Below are 16,818 nucleotides of genomic sequence, written 5' to 3'. Positions count from 1 at the left end.
CGCTGAAGTCAGGGCCTCGCTGATCATTAATGAGGGTGCCCGTCTCCTTACCTAAAAAGGAGATGGGGGGAAGGTGGGGGGTCCTCCAGCTGCTCCCACTTCTCAGGTGGGCCTGGCTCTGAGCCGCCTGCTTGGGAACCCTCCACGGGACCGCCCGGCCAGCAAAGGGTGTGTGTCTGTGGGGACAGCGGCGCTATCGCAGCAAAGCGGAGTGGGGAGGAAGTGACTCAATCATCAAAGGCCTGGTCTTCCTCGGGGAACTGTCCCTAATCACAATTAGCCCGCTACAATAATACCGTTTCAGAGAGACTGTGAGCCGGGCCCCTGTGTAGCCATGTAAACTGCTTCCTGTATCTGCCAAGCCCAACAGCACTGGGCAATTAATAGAAGCCAGCTAGGCCTCCCGCTCTGATAAGGGCCGGAGCAGTGCTCCTCCTGGCCGTGTTGTTCTAATGACAAACACCCCCCTCCTGCAAAGTCATTCTCTCTCCTCCCTGGCAGCGCAGGGCGACAGTGGCCCCGGGCCCCCAGGAGGCCGGGGACAGCCACACACCACCTTCTGCTCCATTTGACGCTTCATGAAGATAAAGATGACTTTCATTCTCCCTCTGAACAAAAAGTCATGATCACCCCAGGACCCTGGTGGGGAATTGATGATTTGGGACAGAGCAGGACCCCTGCAGCCGAGAAGAAGGACCCACAGACAAGAAAGCACATCATGAGGTAGCTCAAGAGAAGGAACTAGAGAAAGTTCATACAGGGTCATCCCAGGGTTCCAGGATTTTAAGAGCCACCTCAGGGCATAGGGAAGGGCTTTCAAAAATGACCTAGCCCCACACAAGCTCTCTGTGGCTCTTGGGCTACCATTGGAAAGCAACACTTCACAGGCCCAGGGCCTCCCCAAATTGGCTGTGACATGACGGTGACCCACGGGGCCAGGCCTAGATGTTGCCTGCCTGGAGCTCCAGGTCCAGCAGAGTGGAAGCGTGGGAAAACGTCGGAACGTAAAAATGGTGCAGCCACTATGGAAAACAGTATGGGAGTTCTTCAAAGAACTAAAAACAGCAGTTCCACTCTGGATATTTATCCAAAGGAAGTACAATAACTTGGGAATATATGTACCCCCATGTTCATTGCAGCATTATTTACAATAGTCAAGACATGGAAGCTGTCCAGGTGTCTAGCAAGGAATGAATGGAGAGAGATGCTTTATTATTTATTTATTTGGTTTGTTTGTTTGTTTGTTTGTTTAGCGAGCCAGGGAGGGCCAGAAGGAGAGGGAGATAGAGAATCTCAAGCAGACTCTGCTAAGCGCAGAGACCCAAGCAGGGCTCATTCTCATAACCCTGAGATCATGACCTGAGTCAAAATCAAGAGTAGGATGCTTAACCAACTGAGGGCCCTGGGATGGTATTTATATATATTATACACATACATACACATACACATACATACATATACATATATACACATATAACATATACATATACACACATATACATATATACACATATGTATGTATAAAATATATATTTTATATATATATATATAGAGAGAGAGAGAGAGAATACTATTTGGCAATCTTTCCATTTGTGACAACATGGATGGACCTTGAAGACACTAGGCTAAGTACATTAAATCAGATAGAGAAAGATAAATACTGAGTGACCTCTCTTCTATGTGGAATCGAAAAACAAAACAAACAAACAAACCCAAGTTCCTAGATACAAGAGCAGATTGGTGGTTGCCAGAGACAGGGAGTGGGGATGAGCAAACTGGGTGAAGGTGGTCAAAGGTACAAACTTCCAGTTATAAAATAAGTAAGTCCTGGGGATGTCCTGGATAGCGTGGGGACTGTAGTTAATGCTACAGTATTGTGTATTTGAAAATTGCTGAGAGAAGATCTTTAAAGTTCTCAACACAAGAAAAAAATCTGTGGGGCACTTGGTTGGCTCAGTCAGTAGAGCATGTGACTCTTGATCTCGGGGTCATGAGTTCAAGCCCCATGGGGTGCACAGCTTACTCAATTAAAAATAAATAAATAGGGGCACCTGGTGGCTCAGTGGGTTAAGCATCTGCCTTCAGCTCAGGTCATGATCCCAGGATCGTGGGATCAAGTCCCACATCAGGCTCCTTGCTCAGTGGGGAGCCTGCTTCTCCCTTTGCCTGCCCCTTCCCCTGCTTGCACTCTCTCTCTCTCTAATAAATAAATAAAGTCTTTAAAATAAATAAATAAATAAATAAAAACAGGAAAAAATTGTAATTGTATGTGATGATAGATGTTAACTTGGCTTACTGTGGTCATTTCACAATACAGAAATATCAAATCATTGTGTTGTAGACATGAAACTAATATAATATTATTATATTTTTTATGATATGTTAGCTAATCTAATATTAACTAATAAATGTCAGCCAATATAACTTGTTAACTAGTATAATATCAATTTCATCTCAGTTAAAAGGAAAACATGCTGCTCTTCCCACTTTCCTATTTTCTTTTTGGTGACCAGCACCTCTCGTTTCTTCTCAGTGGGCAGGGTGCACTCATCTTCTTACAAAGGATCAAATGTCTGCATTCTCTGGGGGTAAAAGTTGACTAATAAGTTTGACTCGTTTGGGACACTTAAGCCAAATTCCCAAGAAGTCACGGCTGGTTGAGTCGAAGGTGTGATTCTGACTCTCTTCTCAAGGGAAGTGACTGCTCACGGATCTTGCTCACTTTTCTCCTCCCAAGAACAATGCAAATGAAGGCAAAGGGATTTTTGCCCTGAGCTAGGCCAGATGAACCTTTGGGGAGGAGGGAGGAGAGAGTGAGGCCAGAGGATGTGGGTGTTTTAAAATTGGCTCTCACTTTGCAGGAAGACTCTCTCCCAAGGTGACTTGCAAATTGTACTCAAAGGTCATAATTTCCCCCAGTTTGGGTGTTTGGGTTGTTAGTTGCTGCTCTGTGTTGGGACCCATCTTGATGAACTTTCTTGGAAGAAATTTCTTTTTTCTTTAAAGATTTTACTTATTTATCTGACAGACAGAGATCACAAGTAGGCAGAGAGGCAGTCAGAGAGAGGAGGAAGCAGGCTCCCTGCTGAGCAGAGAGCCCGATGTGGGTCTCCATCCCAGGACCCTGGGATCATGACCTGAGCCAAAGGCAGAGGCTTTTTAACCCACTGAGCCACCCAGGTGCCCCTGAGAAATTTCTTTTAATGGTCTAATAGCATTTATGCTCTAATAGGAGGGACTGGGGAGGCAGGAGTGAGTGGGGTGCTATAACAGAATGGGTCATAGTTTGGTGGTTAGGACTGGAGTCCCACCCAGCTCTATACTTCGTAGCTTGCAACTTGGGGCAAATTATTTAACTTCTCTCACTGTCAGTCTCCTGGTCTCTAACAGGGTGGTAATTACAGGACTTAATGCCCAAGATTGTCATGAGGATTAAGTGACCATGCCTACGAAGTAGTTGGTTCAGTCCTTGGTGTGTATAAGTGCTGGAGACCCACATATTGAGCTACAAATGGCTTTTAACTGTTTGTTATATTAGATTATCTCTCTCCTCTACTGGCAGGATCCAGATCTCTGTCACAAACAGTAGGCCTATTGGGGCGCCTGGGTGGCTCAGTGGGTTAAGCCTCTGCCTTTGGCTCAGGTCATGATCTTAGGATCGAATCCCCATTGGGCTCTCAGCTCAGTGGGGAGTCTGCTTCCCTTGCTCTCTCTCTGCCTGCCTCTCTGCCTACTTGTGATCTCTGTCTGTCAGATAAATAAATAAAATCTTAAAAAAAAAAAAAAAAACAGCAGGCCTATGAAACATTCCTCACTAGATGTTAGAATGCAGTCTATGACTATACCCAGGCCATTCTTGAATACCTCCAGAAACAGAAGACTTACTCCCTGACTGGGGTGGCTCATTTCATTTTCAGAAAGTTCTGGTTGATGGACATTTCTTCCTGTCATTGAGTCAAAGATTTTCTGTTTGGAGGCATCATTTGGTTCTAGCTGTGCTCTCTAGAACTATAGGAAAATTAAGTCCCATCTCTGTGGCTTTCTATGTGGAAATGCTTCAAATATTTGAACAGAGCTGGCACACCCCTTCTGAGATGTCTCCATCCAGAAAGCTCAAGTCCTTCATGAGGCTGGCTATTCTCATTGGAACCTGCCCTCCCTCCCTCCCCACTACATATCACTTTCTCTCTAGCGGAAGGGTGAGTTCAAAGAAACCAGAAGGCTCAGTTTAGTTAGCTGGAAACACATTGCAAGTTTCACATCTTTTGGTAAGGAGGTGAATTTCCATGTCAATGGCACCGAAACAGCCAGAGGTGGCTGATAAATGGGAGCTGGCTTTAGATATCAAGTGCTCCCAAATGTCCTGTGGCTGGTAGAGCATTTCTTTCACCAGAAGTACTGGAGGTAGCTTGAATGGAAAGATGAGAGGGCTGCTCGGAGGTAGAGCTGTGCCTCAGTCCCCCTAGGCCAGGCAGCAGGTGGGACCAGATAACCGCTAGATAATGGCCTCAAGGAGCCACAGGAAGGCCTGCACTAATCTCTCAGGTCCTGTTGTGTGAGCATCTGGAGTCTGGGCAAGGGATACTCCAGCCTTTGAAACTTCCACTCATTCTTTGGCATACGACAGCTGCTTCAGAAGATAATATTCGGTCTCCATCATATCTAGTTCAAAGGGGATGGCTAATCTTGACTTTCAGTTACTACCTAATGAAGATTTTAATCCAGATCCCTTGGCCCAGCCACATGCCACACAATAATTACTATCACATATATTTGAGCCTCAAGTTACTTCGTCTGGTGTTCTGCACTGTCCTGCACTCTCGCACTGATACCACTCACGATGCGCTGACAACTGATGCGTGCTGCGGTTTATTCTCACACCAACTAATTCTTCCCCACCAGCCAGCTGTCCTGCCGTTCAGTTCAGTTCTGACACGACCCACCAAAGCTACACATTAAGGACTCAGTCCCACAAGACTGTCCCCATTTCAGACATCAGCGGCAAGCCCCAGGGTGCCCCCAGTACTTATGACTGACTTACAAAATGGGGTTCCCCAACCCCCTCTTTGGGTTTGATCATTTGCAAGACCAGCATGTAGAACTCGGGAAAACACCTATTTATGTTTACTGGCTTATTATATAAAAAAAGAATATACTAAAGGACACAGATGAATAGCTCAATGGAAGACGAGGTCGTGAGGGTTCCAGGCACAAAGCTTCTGTCACCATGGAGTTGAGGTGTGTCACCCTTCCTGCAATGGATGTGTTCACCATCCCAAAAGCTCTTTGAACCCTGGAGGCTTGAACACATTGGCATCATCAATCATTCATTCAACCTCCAGCCCCTTCCCGGAGGATAGGAGGTGGGGCTAAAAGTTCTAAGGTTGGCTCATGGCTTGGTCTTTCAAGTGACCAGTCCCTATGCAGGACCCCATCAAGAGTCACCTTATTAGAACAAAAGACATTCCTATCACCCCGGAAATTCCTAGGGACTTAGGAGCTCTGTGTCAGGAACTGGGGTCAAAAAAATATATTAAAAGATCCTAATATTCTTATCATTTAGGAAATAATGAGGATTTTAAGAGCTTTGGGTCAGAACCAGAGTCAGAGGCCAATGCATATATTTTCTATGGTTTCATACACATCCCGGGCATTTTGAAAGCAATTATTCATTCATTTATCCATCCGTCCTTTCATTCAACAACTTGTTTCTGAGTCCCAGTTGTGTGCCAGGCACTGTGGTGCACATGGGACTATAATGGGGAGCAGGACCGGGGGCGCGTGGGTGGCTCTGTCAGTAATGTGTCTGACTTCAGCTCAGGTCATGATCTCGGGGTCCTGTGATGGAGCCTGGTAGTGGGCTCCCTGCTCATCCAGGCATCTCCTTGTCCCTCTGCCTTCTGCCCTTCCCTCTGCTCATGCTCTGTCTCTCTCAAATAAATAAATTAATTAAATCTTTAAAAAAATGGTGAGCAACACCAGCCACATTCATCCTGGACAGAACTTAAGATCCAAGTGGCAGAGAAAGAAATTAATTATATAATCATTAACATATCACAGAACAACAAACCATTTGAAAGATTATAGTGAAAAGAAGCAAAATTCTGTTTTAAAAAATATTTAACTAATTAATTTATTTAGAGAGAGTGTGGAGGAGAAGGGGAGGGGCAGAGGGAGAGGGAGAGAGAGAATCTCAAGCAGACTCCACACTCGGTGAGCAGTCCCACTCAGGCCTAAGTCTTCCTACCCCGACTGAGATCATGACCTGAGCCAAAATCAAGAGTCAGGTGCCCAACCGACTAAGCCACCCAGCAGCAAAGTTATGAAGAAGCAATTCACAAAGGATCTAATCTGGGTTTGTGGGAATCAGAGAAGACCGGAGAGTCCCCAAGGAGACAGTGGATATCCAGGTTCCTCGCCACCCTCCACATTTTCCAGGGGCCTCATGGGGTCCTCAACACATAATAGGTGCTTAATAAATATTTGTGGATACAGGAACGTATATATGAATTAACCATGTTTTGTAGTGTGTTTTTTTCAGCCATGTCGTTCTTGATTAAAGCAATAGCCTAAACGGAGTTTTGTATCTGGGTAGTTCTCTAGAGAGGATGTAATGCTTTCACATGCCTAACTTTGTGGTCCTCAAACACCCTTGAGTACTGGGAAGCGTGGGTATTATTCTCCGTGTTTCATGGGCAAGAGAATTGAGAGGAAGGAAGTATGGTGGGTAAGGCCTGCTCTTGTGTCCTGCGGTCCTAACATACACTCCTGCTCGTAGCAGCTGTAGGAGACCCATGAGCAAGCCTGGAGACAGCATCTCTGCCATATTTGTCCCCAGGCCTGGGGCTCTCCTGAATTAAAGTTCCCCCTGGGTTCCAAAGTGACACTATCTGGACTTGTGAGAACAGTGGCCCACATAAATACATTCTGAACCAGTGTTGGCTCCCTTAGGAAGAAGGATCTTGTTCTCTACCTTGGCAGGGATCTCTCTAAATTCAGCAATTCAACCAATAGTTATTCTGTGTTTACTCATTAAAGGCACTGCCCTGGTGTAAATAGGCTTTCATATCTTAATAAGAGGAACCACCTTCCAGAAATTTCTGTTTTAATATAATGAATAAGCACAGCTCCCATGTGTTAAACCCTCAGTGTATCCAGCCAATGTGCTAAATGCTTTCGGTATATGGAGTCCTCGAGACTCTGTGTCGTGGGTAGTAGTGCTGCTTCATCCCCACATGATGGTTAGCCTCTGTGTCAGCCTGACTGGGCCACGGGATGCCCAGGCATTTGGTCAAACATTATTTGGGTAGATCTGTGAGGGTCTTTGGGGTAAGACTAACATTTGAATTTGAGTAAAGCAGATGGCTCTCCTGAAAGTGGGTGAGCCTCACCTAATCAGCCAAAGGCCTGGCTAGAGCAAAAGGTTGACCTTCCCATTAGTAACAAAGAACTCCTCCTGCCTGACTGCCCTAATGCTAGAACACTGGTCTTTTTCCAGGCCTTGGACTGGAACTACATGGTAAGCTCTCCGGGGTTTCCAACTTGTTGAATCGTATCTTGGGATAGGTCAGCCTCCATAACCACATGAGCTAAATCCTTATAATATATCACCTTTATATATACATATCTACAAATATATGTGTATACACACACACACACACACACACACACACACACATATCTGTATTGATTCTTTTACTTTGGAGAACCCTGACTAATACATCTCCTTAACAGACAAGGAAAATGACACCCTAGCCCTTCCCCTTACTAATTCCCAAACTCAGCCCATCATCTTCCCTCCAAACCCCGCACCCCTGGGATCTGAAACGAAGCATCGCTCTGTCCTCCCTAGATTTCCTTTATCTCCTGGGTCTGAAGAGTCCCTGTCTTTGAACTCTCTAAGGATTCCCCTCACTTTCTGCAGGCCTGCTGCTGATACCATCTTCCCGATCCTGAACTTCTTCCATCTGGGGAGGGAAGGGTGAGGGCAATAAGGCCTGAGGGGTTTCCAGAGCTACAAACCATCCTGACAGTAGCTGGTGGAGATCTTCCCCCAAACTCAGCTCTTCTCCCTGCCCAGGCCCTTGTAGTCATCAGTGGCTTCAGGCATGAGGCCCAGGGCCTATACTGCTTTGGTTGAGGGGGTGGGGGGAGGCAGTTCTAGGATATTGTTTTCAGGCTAAAATATGTTTTCATGGATAACAAAACGGGGGAAAAAAGAATTGCAATTAATAAGCATTCAGAAAGTTAATTTGTTCAATTTTGGTGCCTATAGAATTTCATCTCAATTGAAAATAACTTTTAAGTTAGTTTTGTATAACTTTGCATGAATTTCTGAAGACACATACTGATGGCTGAGTGATCATGGCCAATTGTGAAATAAATGTGTTAAAAGAGAAACTGAGGTATCTTAAAAATTGGGGGCTCACCTGAGCAAAAATCAGTTCAAATCAGGCAGCTCCCAAAGTGGTTCGGAGTGCTCCTCCAACAGGACCTGGGGGCAAGACTTCTGTAGGAAAGATGAGGAAGCAAAACAATTAATTATTCGACCAACCATAGCTTAACAATCGCCTTGCTGGGAAAGCCGCGTTGTGGGCTTCTGATCGGTGCTCTGTAGATTTCAATTTTGTAATATTGAGGCATTTACAGGTTTAGGTTGCTCTTTGCTTATAGAGGCAGCTAAAGCTTAAGAACATGTCGGTCTAATGGTCTCCCGGTTTAATTAATTTAACACATGTATTTGGAAACAAATCATTTTGGAAGTGACAATTATCAAAACCTTGTCTGCTTTTTCTCTAGCAAAAGTCTGTATGTTTAGTGTGGGACAGATATGCCTTGGTCCTATAAACCTCTCAAGATACTCCTCTTTATCTCAAGATTTCCCTGCTTCAATTCCTACAGTCATGACCCCTCCCCACCACGGACCCCCTGCTCTTTTGTATTCACCTCTGGTATTCAAAGCTCTCCATAACCCAGCGCATCCTGAACCTGACCTTGCTTGCTATCTTCTTACCTTTCTTTCATTCATCCATTCACTCATTCGATAAACTCAATTGAATCACGTTTATTCAATTGAATCAATGATTATCATGGATATTTTATTTGACAGACAGATATCACAGGTAGGCAGAGAGGCAGGCAGAGAGAGAGAGAGGAAAGCAGGCTGCCCACAGAGCAGAGCCCGGTGTAGGGCTCCATCCCGGGACTCTGGGATCATGACCTGAGCCCAAGGCAGAGGCTTTAAACCACTGAGCCACCCAGGCGCCCCCTATCATGGATATTTTAAGTTAAGCATGATTCTTAACTTAAGAACCTGGCCCAGGCTCTCCAGAAATTTACACTAGACTAGCAGAGCTAGGGGGTAGCTGGGGGCCTGGAGATAGCCAGTAAGCAAATAAACAAATAGATAACAATTAGCCACCAGCTCTTCTTAAAGAAAAATAAGCGAAGGTGAAGAACTTGAGGGCAGTGTGCTCTTTTTAGGCAGGGTGGCTGAAGAAGTCCTCTCAAGAGGCCACATGAAAACAGAGACGTGAATTAAGTCAGGGAGCCAGACAGGCAAAGGTCTGATGGGAGTGTTCCAGGCAGAGGAACAGACAGTGCAAGGGCCCTGAGGTAGGCATGGCCTTGGTGGGTTGGAGAAAAGGCAAGGAGGTCATTGCAGCTGCAGCAAAGAGAACAAAAGGAGAATGTTAGGAGTTCAGGTTAAAGAGATGGGATGGAATAGGCAGCATATGAAGGACTTGGTCAAGACAACTCCTCTGCTTTCCAGTATGTTCCTTCAGATGCTTAATTTGCAAATGCTCCCATTGTGTAGGAGGCACTTAATGGTTTACTGGTTCATTGAGCAACAGCAGCAGTTTGCAGAACACCACAGGGCATCACAGATCTGCCAACACCTCCCTCGGACAGACAGCTCTGTGGGCAGGGACAGACAGGCACAAATTGCCCCACCACCAGCCACTGCCTGCCAGTTCCAGCAAACACCTTCTTGGCCCCTCTTGGCTTTGCTGCTTGAAGAGTCCCACTTGCCGCCCACCAGTTTCCTCTGAAATGCCCCTTGCCCCATCTTCATCAACTACACAGCAGTGAGCTTAATGTCTTTCACCTTGACTTGTACTGTGCTGGATGGTCCAAACTTGATGTCTGCCTTCCTCTTGGTAACATCCTCAGTATTCGTGATTCTGAAATCACAGAGTTAGCGGGAAGGAACCGAATGCAGTATGTTTCAGAATCCTCCTGGTTGAGAAGTCTGTGGTGAACTGGAAATATGTTTCCCATAAATGGAACTTGTTTGGCTTTTGTTGAAAACCGCTAGGGGCTTGGGAGAATATGTTCAAACTTTGCCAGGAGACTTCTACTGGATACCTCTCCGAGGCACTGGGAGAGCTGCGAACAAGACACTCCACACCCTTTTGGAAGGAACTTCTATGGGAGAGGAGCAGAGGGATGGAGAGGAGAACAGCCAACAGACAGTAAACAATAAATGATGAAGGTACACTTGGAGAGTGAGCAACAACACAGGGAAACATGACAAGGTGAAGAGAGAGCTGCTGGAGACTGGGGGTGGGGGTCAGGGGTGTGGCCAGTACCTTGGTTTGGGTAGCCCAGAGGGCGCCACTGAGAAGATGGCTTCTGAGATGAGATCTGAATGGAAACAGGGAGCTGGCCATGAGTTTCTGGCAGACATAAGAAGTGCAAGGCACTGAGGTAGGAATGGCCTTTGGTGGAACAGAGGAAAGGGGATGCCTGGGGCCAGGCTGTACAAAATCCAGTTGGCCTTGGTAAGAGGCTTGGATTTAAGTGTCATAGGGAAGCACTGTAGGAGTTTTAAGCAAGGGAATGATTTGCTTAGTGTTTTAAAATGTGGCTGTCAGGTCAAAGGGCCATCAACACTCAGCCTTATGTCTGCACAGGGGTTTTCCATTTACAACGGCCTTCCTTGTTGGCGATCTCACTACCATCACGATGCTGAATGAGATGAACAGAACGCATCCTGTTTCAGGGATGAAAAACTGAGGCTCAGAATGGTTTCAGTGACGAGGGCGAGATAAAATAACTAGTAGGCGACAAGGTTCCATAGAAAGTACCTCTTGCTTCTTAGGAGACGTTCCGTGCTTCTGGGTTGAAAGGAAATTAACCAGCAACTCCAGTTCTAGTCACCTGCTTCCTAACTATGCCAACAAACGGCAGGGCCACATCTGCTGTGCTCCCTTAGGGTGTGGCTTCTCTCATCTGGGACTAATCCCCAACTCCCTTTGCCTTCCACTTTCCACTCAGCCACTTCTTGACAGTTCCAGCCATGCCCCAAAATGTGGAGGAAGGTTCTCAATTACAGGTATATCCGTAAGTCCTTGTGTTTATCTCATAACCGTACTCTGCAGACACCCATCTCCCCAACCTCTGTTAGTACACAAATACACACCTAGCTCCTGTGATAGAGTGAAGCATGGAGGAAAGTCTCCATAAGAAACAGAATTATTTCAATGGAATCAGAATTACTATATCCCGAGTGCTTTCTGTCTTCCAGGCAAGGAATTAGCAGTATTTTCCCAAAACCATCAGATTCTAATAGCAACTGTCTTGGAGAAAGGTATTATTATTATTATTCTATACACAAAAAGACTGAGGCTCAGATACGTTGATAAGGAGCAAATGACTCCAAACCCGGTGCTCTTAATCTCTACCATGCTTCCTTTCTACTGGAGACAGAGGATCTCTGCTGGTTCAGCCTTGACATTTGACCTTTTGGTATGAAAAGTAAGAGTCTAAAAACCAGTCAGAATGTCTTCTTCAGCAAGCGCATGGAAGAGGCTTGCAAAACTCCCTGAGATGAGTCACGGATCCATTGGTCCCTCTGTCCATCCTGGTGTCATGGTGACCCTCTTTCCCTCTAGTTTATGCCAAGTGTTTGAAGAAAGGATAGGCACATCCTGCAGATTGTTGGGTGGGGTAGAGGAAGGGTGTGTGCAGGCCTGGCTTGCTTAATTCTGCCCTTCTCTTCCCCAAATTAACTCCTTTGCGCCTCTGGAAGAGATAGAAGAGTTTCAGGTAGGCTATAAAAACAGACTCTTGACTACTTTCTCTCGTTGTCATCCCTGCACCGTGTCACCCATCACCGGTCCTGAAAAAGTGGCTGTGAACTGGGTCAGGTTGGGCTTCTGCCTCACTGGTCACCCTCAGGAGGCAAAGTATCTTTCAGTAACTTGCAGTCTGTCACTCATCTGGATCAAGCATACCCAGGAAATCGGAAATGACTACAACTGTGTGCACAGGTGCAAAGGCGTGCACAGGTGTGAAAGCATGCACAGGTGCGAAAGCATGCACAGGTGTTTTCTTTCTGCACTACACCTTGACCAGTTCCTAATCTCTAGGCCTCGGACTCTTCCTTTGTCTAATAGGACAGGATTTTCCTTTTCCTTCACCTCCTTCGTCTTCTCTAGTGCAAAGCCTCTAGCATGGAAGAGCTATTTAGTAAGCCCAAAAGACTGAGACCTTACTCTAAAACATATCAACATAAGACAATGATCACAGAGGTGGGCAAGCTTAGCAAGAGGCAGGTTTGTTAGCCCTGAGGCTATTCCGTCCTAGGCTTACTCATGTCAAACAGAGGCCACCAGCGAAAATGCCCAGGACTAGGCTGGTCATAACCAATGAGCAAAATCAGAGAGAGTAATGTCTCCACAACAAGGCCTGGGGGTCCTTAATGAGCTAAAATAAAGCTCACAGAGCTGCCTAAAGGGGCAGGCATGACTCAGCTTAGAGCTCGTCACATGAGAACACAGGTTCACTGCTGAGACATCGTTCCACTTTCTGGTTTTTATGCCAAATCTTATTTTTAAACATGACCTACTATGTCAACTTTTTAAAAACAGTGTGGGTCAATAAAATGTGCTGTGTTGAAGGGACATGCTTCCCTCCTTGGATTCCTCATAAGAGCAGACATCTATGGAGGTGACATCTGGCCTCTCCCAGTCTTCATTCATTCCTCCCCAGTTGGGGAGAAGTAATTTTGATGGATGGTTTTGGAGGAAAGAACAGGATGTTCGTAACCCACCACCTTCCCCTCCCTTTCCCTTGGGAGCTGCCCACCCACAGTGCTCCACCCAGATGAAGGGCAGCCTACCCCAGTCCAGCACAACTAAGTCTCCAACTCTGGGACTCCTTCCTCTATAAGCCATATTCTCCAACATCAGCTTCATCAATAAGGTGACACATTGACCTCCAACAGCTTCTCTTTGGTCTTACTTCCCAGTCAGTTCACCAGCTCAGGCAGAGAGAAGAAGCCCTCTTTCCTGGGTCATTGCTAGATTCCAAGAGTCAGCTCTGGTCCAAGGTATATGTTTGCTCCCTCTTACTACAAACCAAATTTTTGGATGCAGGATTAGGGCCCACTAAATTCCACCAAGACAAGGGCAGGATCCATGCTTAGGACCTTGAGAGGCTTCTGGTGATCCTCCAGGATGGCATTTGGAGAGATTGGGGGATGGGGGAGAAGATGGAGCGAACTGTGGGAAGTAAGAGAAGAGGGAGGGGAGATCCAGAAAGAGGGCCGCCCAGATACCCATCAAGGGGAGGACAGGATGTGGACTGCAAGGTGACTCGGTGGGAAAATGCAAGAATGCTCTGTACCATCTTCTGAATACCATTTGCATTCAGGATCACTTAATAGTAAGGTTATTTGCTTTTAGGGAATGGTCTGTGCTATGCACCCTTCCAGGGAGGTGATACAAAAATAGTAACATCTCCCATTCCTCTTTCACAAGGTTGAAAGGCTCAAATGAGTTATCTCTGGAGACTCTGACCATAAGACCTTGTTATCTGTATCATAAACAATATAATTCAAGATGCCAAGAAGAGTCAAACTTACCAATTCGGAAACGCACTTTCCAAAACCCCAGAGAACTAGAATCAGATGTTCTTTTCTTGAGGATGATTTAACGGCCGCTGGGAATAAGAGAAACTAATACCTAGAAAAAGATGTTAAGTAGCAAAATGAACCACTCTGAGGCCCATTCATTGAACACTGATTGAGCACCTACTATACTATATGCCTGCCACTGGTCTGAGAACCAGGAGTGTAAAATTGAATGTGTACTCTGAACAAAGAGACTTTATAGTGGTGGCAATTTCCGGCAATTCAATGTGCTGTGTTTTTGTTTTGTCTTATTTTAACTGAAAGTACATTTTAAAAGAATGTTTGGGAATTATAGCTGTACAATAAAATATGTTTTGTTTCACTTCCTTTAGCTGTTACTTTATGACAGCACCGACCTCCTGACCAGAAGCAGAATTCTGGCCTTTCTAAATAACCCATATTGGCTGGGCTTAATGGGTTTTCAAAATAAATGGATTGGATTTCTCAACCTGTCAAAATACAGAGCACGAGGGCTCTTTTGAACTTGAGAGGCCTGCTCTGAGCACAGATTCTGAGTCCGCCGTCTGAGCAGGGGAGCTGAAAGCCAGTTTATCAGCAACCTGTTATTTTTGATGGAAGCAGAGGTGACCGGGACAAAGAAATGAGCTCAGGGAGGTCAGACTAACTTAAACATGATGTCACCTGAGGCAATCAGGGCATCAGCTGTCTTGCACTTTCTCAGAAGGGAATTTTAGAGGATTTTAACCCAGGCAGAAACCTAAGCCTCACCTGACAACTCCTGCAAGACCATCTCTGGGAGGGGGCCTAAGTGGAGTTGGTACCACCAGGAGGACGGTCACAGGGGCCCATGGTGCAGGGTTAGCTATACAATGCTGGGTTGTGTTATCATTAATGATAGCAGCATGGAAAGATGCTCCGATGTTAGACGAGCTTGGATTTGTACCCCGGCTCTCCCGGTTCCTAGCTGTGGCCTTGAGCAAGACGTCAGTTTCCCGGTCTGCAAAAGGAGGCGGAGAACAGTACGAGGTTCACAGGACTGTCAAGAGGGTCGAACACGACGACTAGTCGAATAATTCCTCAGGTAGAGGGAAGCCCAAGCTCACGGCTCCTGACAATCGGTCTGGTGGCTTTGTGGTCATATCCAGGGTCTCTGTGAGGTCGAGAGAGTCTCCCTCTAGATTAAGAAATGCTCCAAACTGGGTCAAATGGAAATTGTGACTTCTGCCAGTGCACTTTTGTGGCTTTAGGCCAAATCTCATTCAGAGATAATGTATAAAGTGGAATTTGAGAACTTTTGTGACTAGAAGGCCACGGCACAATGACCCCCTCCCACTTCCCCACACCCAAGGCCCTGCTCTCTGTGTATGAAAGACTTGTTTAAGACTTGGCTTTTCGTGTCTTCTCCCAACTGTCTTACATGTAGTATAACTTTTAAGTACCTGATCCTAAAAGGAAAAGGGGAAGAGAGGATCCCAGAGACCATTTACTATGTGGAGGAACTGCCAAGCCCTCCCCAGAAGGGGGTCTCCTGTCCAGGAAGTATTTTTATTTTGCAATTAACAAAGGCAAAGAGAACCCTTTCCAGAGTATGTTGTTCCCTCAAGGCCACAGGATTTAAACCTCCCTGCCACCCAAGCTTTGCTGTGAATGAATTATAGGAGCCAATTATTTGGGGAGCATGCACTGCCCTTGCCGGAACAGACTCCACAGAGCTCTTTGGTGCCTTTCTCTGAGGGCGGCAGGGTGCGGTGGGGATGGGTGGGGAGAGCTCTTGTCAAGGTTGGCCAGGAGCATCTTACAGGACTCAGCACAGACCCAGAGTCTCCGTAATGGTGGGTGGGGCTGGTGGGCGAGAACAGGAAAGGAAGGGAGGGAGAGAGGAGGCAGCATCACTAACCCCAGCTGGCCACCACCAACAGGCTCATCCAAGACCCTTGCAGAGCGGATTTGGGGATCACGGGACATTTATCGCAAGAGGGCACGGGAGAGTTCAGCTTTCACTTCGTGGTGTAGGAGTACAGGAACCCACTGGGATAATCCCACATTTCCATTTTGCTGGCTTCAGGTCCTAGCAGATCATTAAATGGACATCAACAGATGTCCCTGGTGTTGGGAATGACAGGATAGAAGGGTTTCCCAGCTAGGATGTGAAGTAAATTGTGGAAAGAATGCCCAAGGACAAAGGGAAGCACCTATCAGCACCAGGCCAGTCACCAAGCTGGGAGCTACAATGGCATGAAGCAGAGAGGGTTGATGTTGCCAGCTGATATGCTTCTGTCTAACTGTTACCATGAATTGTGAGCCAGGGAGCAGTGTTGGTAGCTTACCGAACCAGAAAGGGAATGTCCTCAGTGTTCCCAAGTTTTTCTTCTTTTTCTTCATTATCACCTTGATCTTCACCACCAACATTGCTATTACTGTAACTGATCATTTTTATCATCATTCCATGCCTACACACAGTTTCTCACAATTTCCCAAGAACTTATGCATCCCTTGTGATGGTTTGGTTATCACAGTAACTCTTTTAAGGGGACAAGGCGATATTAGCATCCCCATTTTCCCAGTGTGTAAACCAAGGCTTGGAGAGGGTAAACCACTGGTTGAGTCACGCTCAAGTTCAGGTCTCTTGTATACTGTTCATTTACAACACTACAACTTTACTCTGCGAATGATATCCAAATATTTAACAACTAATAAAGCATGGGTACTGACCAGTCAGGCCAGAGACCTGTAAGGCCAGAGACCAGTTATACACAGTGGATGGGTCTTAGAGATCTTCAGGCCACTGATCTGAACACCACGCCTTTGTATCTTCTGGTCCAGCCTTCTTTTCCAGTTCACATTAAGTTCTGTTCCCAAATAAGACTGAAAGACGAGGAATTTTTAGAGCTGAGATAGTGGGGTTATTAAGATAAAGCAAAAGCAGGGCGCCTGGGTGG

At 46.1% G+C, this 16,818-nt stretch overlaps 1 long non-coding RNA gene across 1 annotated transcript in view; it reads right to left on the bottom strand.

Annotated features, from left to right (window-relative positions):
* The window catches only part of LOC132010669 (uncharacterized), a 34,272-nt gene extending 20,204 nt beyond the window's left edge, over positions 1-14,068 (bottom strand). The window contains exons 1-2 of the long non-coding RNA XR_009402252.1: positions 13,871-14,068; positions 8,430-8,509 (exon numbers count right to left, since the gene is read on the bottom strand). This is a non-coding gene — a long non-coding RNA (uncharacterized LOC132010669). The remainder of the gene's footprint in view (positions 1-8,429; positions 8,510-13,870) is intronic.
* Positions 14,069-16,818: the final 2,750 nt, after the last annotated feature.

This window comes from Mustela nigripes, chromosome 1 (genome assembly GCF_022355385.1).
Source record: "Mustela nigripes isolate SB6536 chromosome 1, MUSNIG.SB6536, whole genome shotgun sequence".
Classification (NCBI taxonomy): Eukaryota; Metazoa; Chordata; class Mammalia; order Carnivora; family Mustelidae; genus Mustela; species Mustela nigripes.
This window is presented reverse-complemented; position numbering and strand designations above follow the sequence as displayed.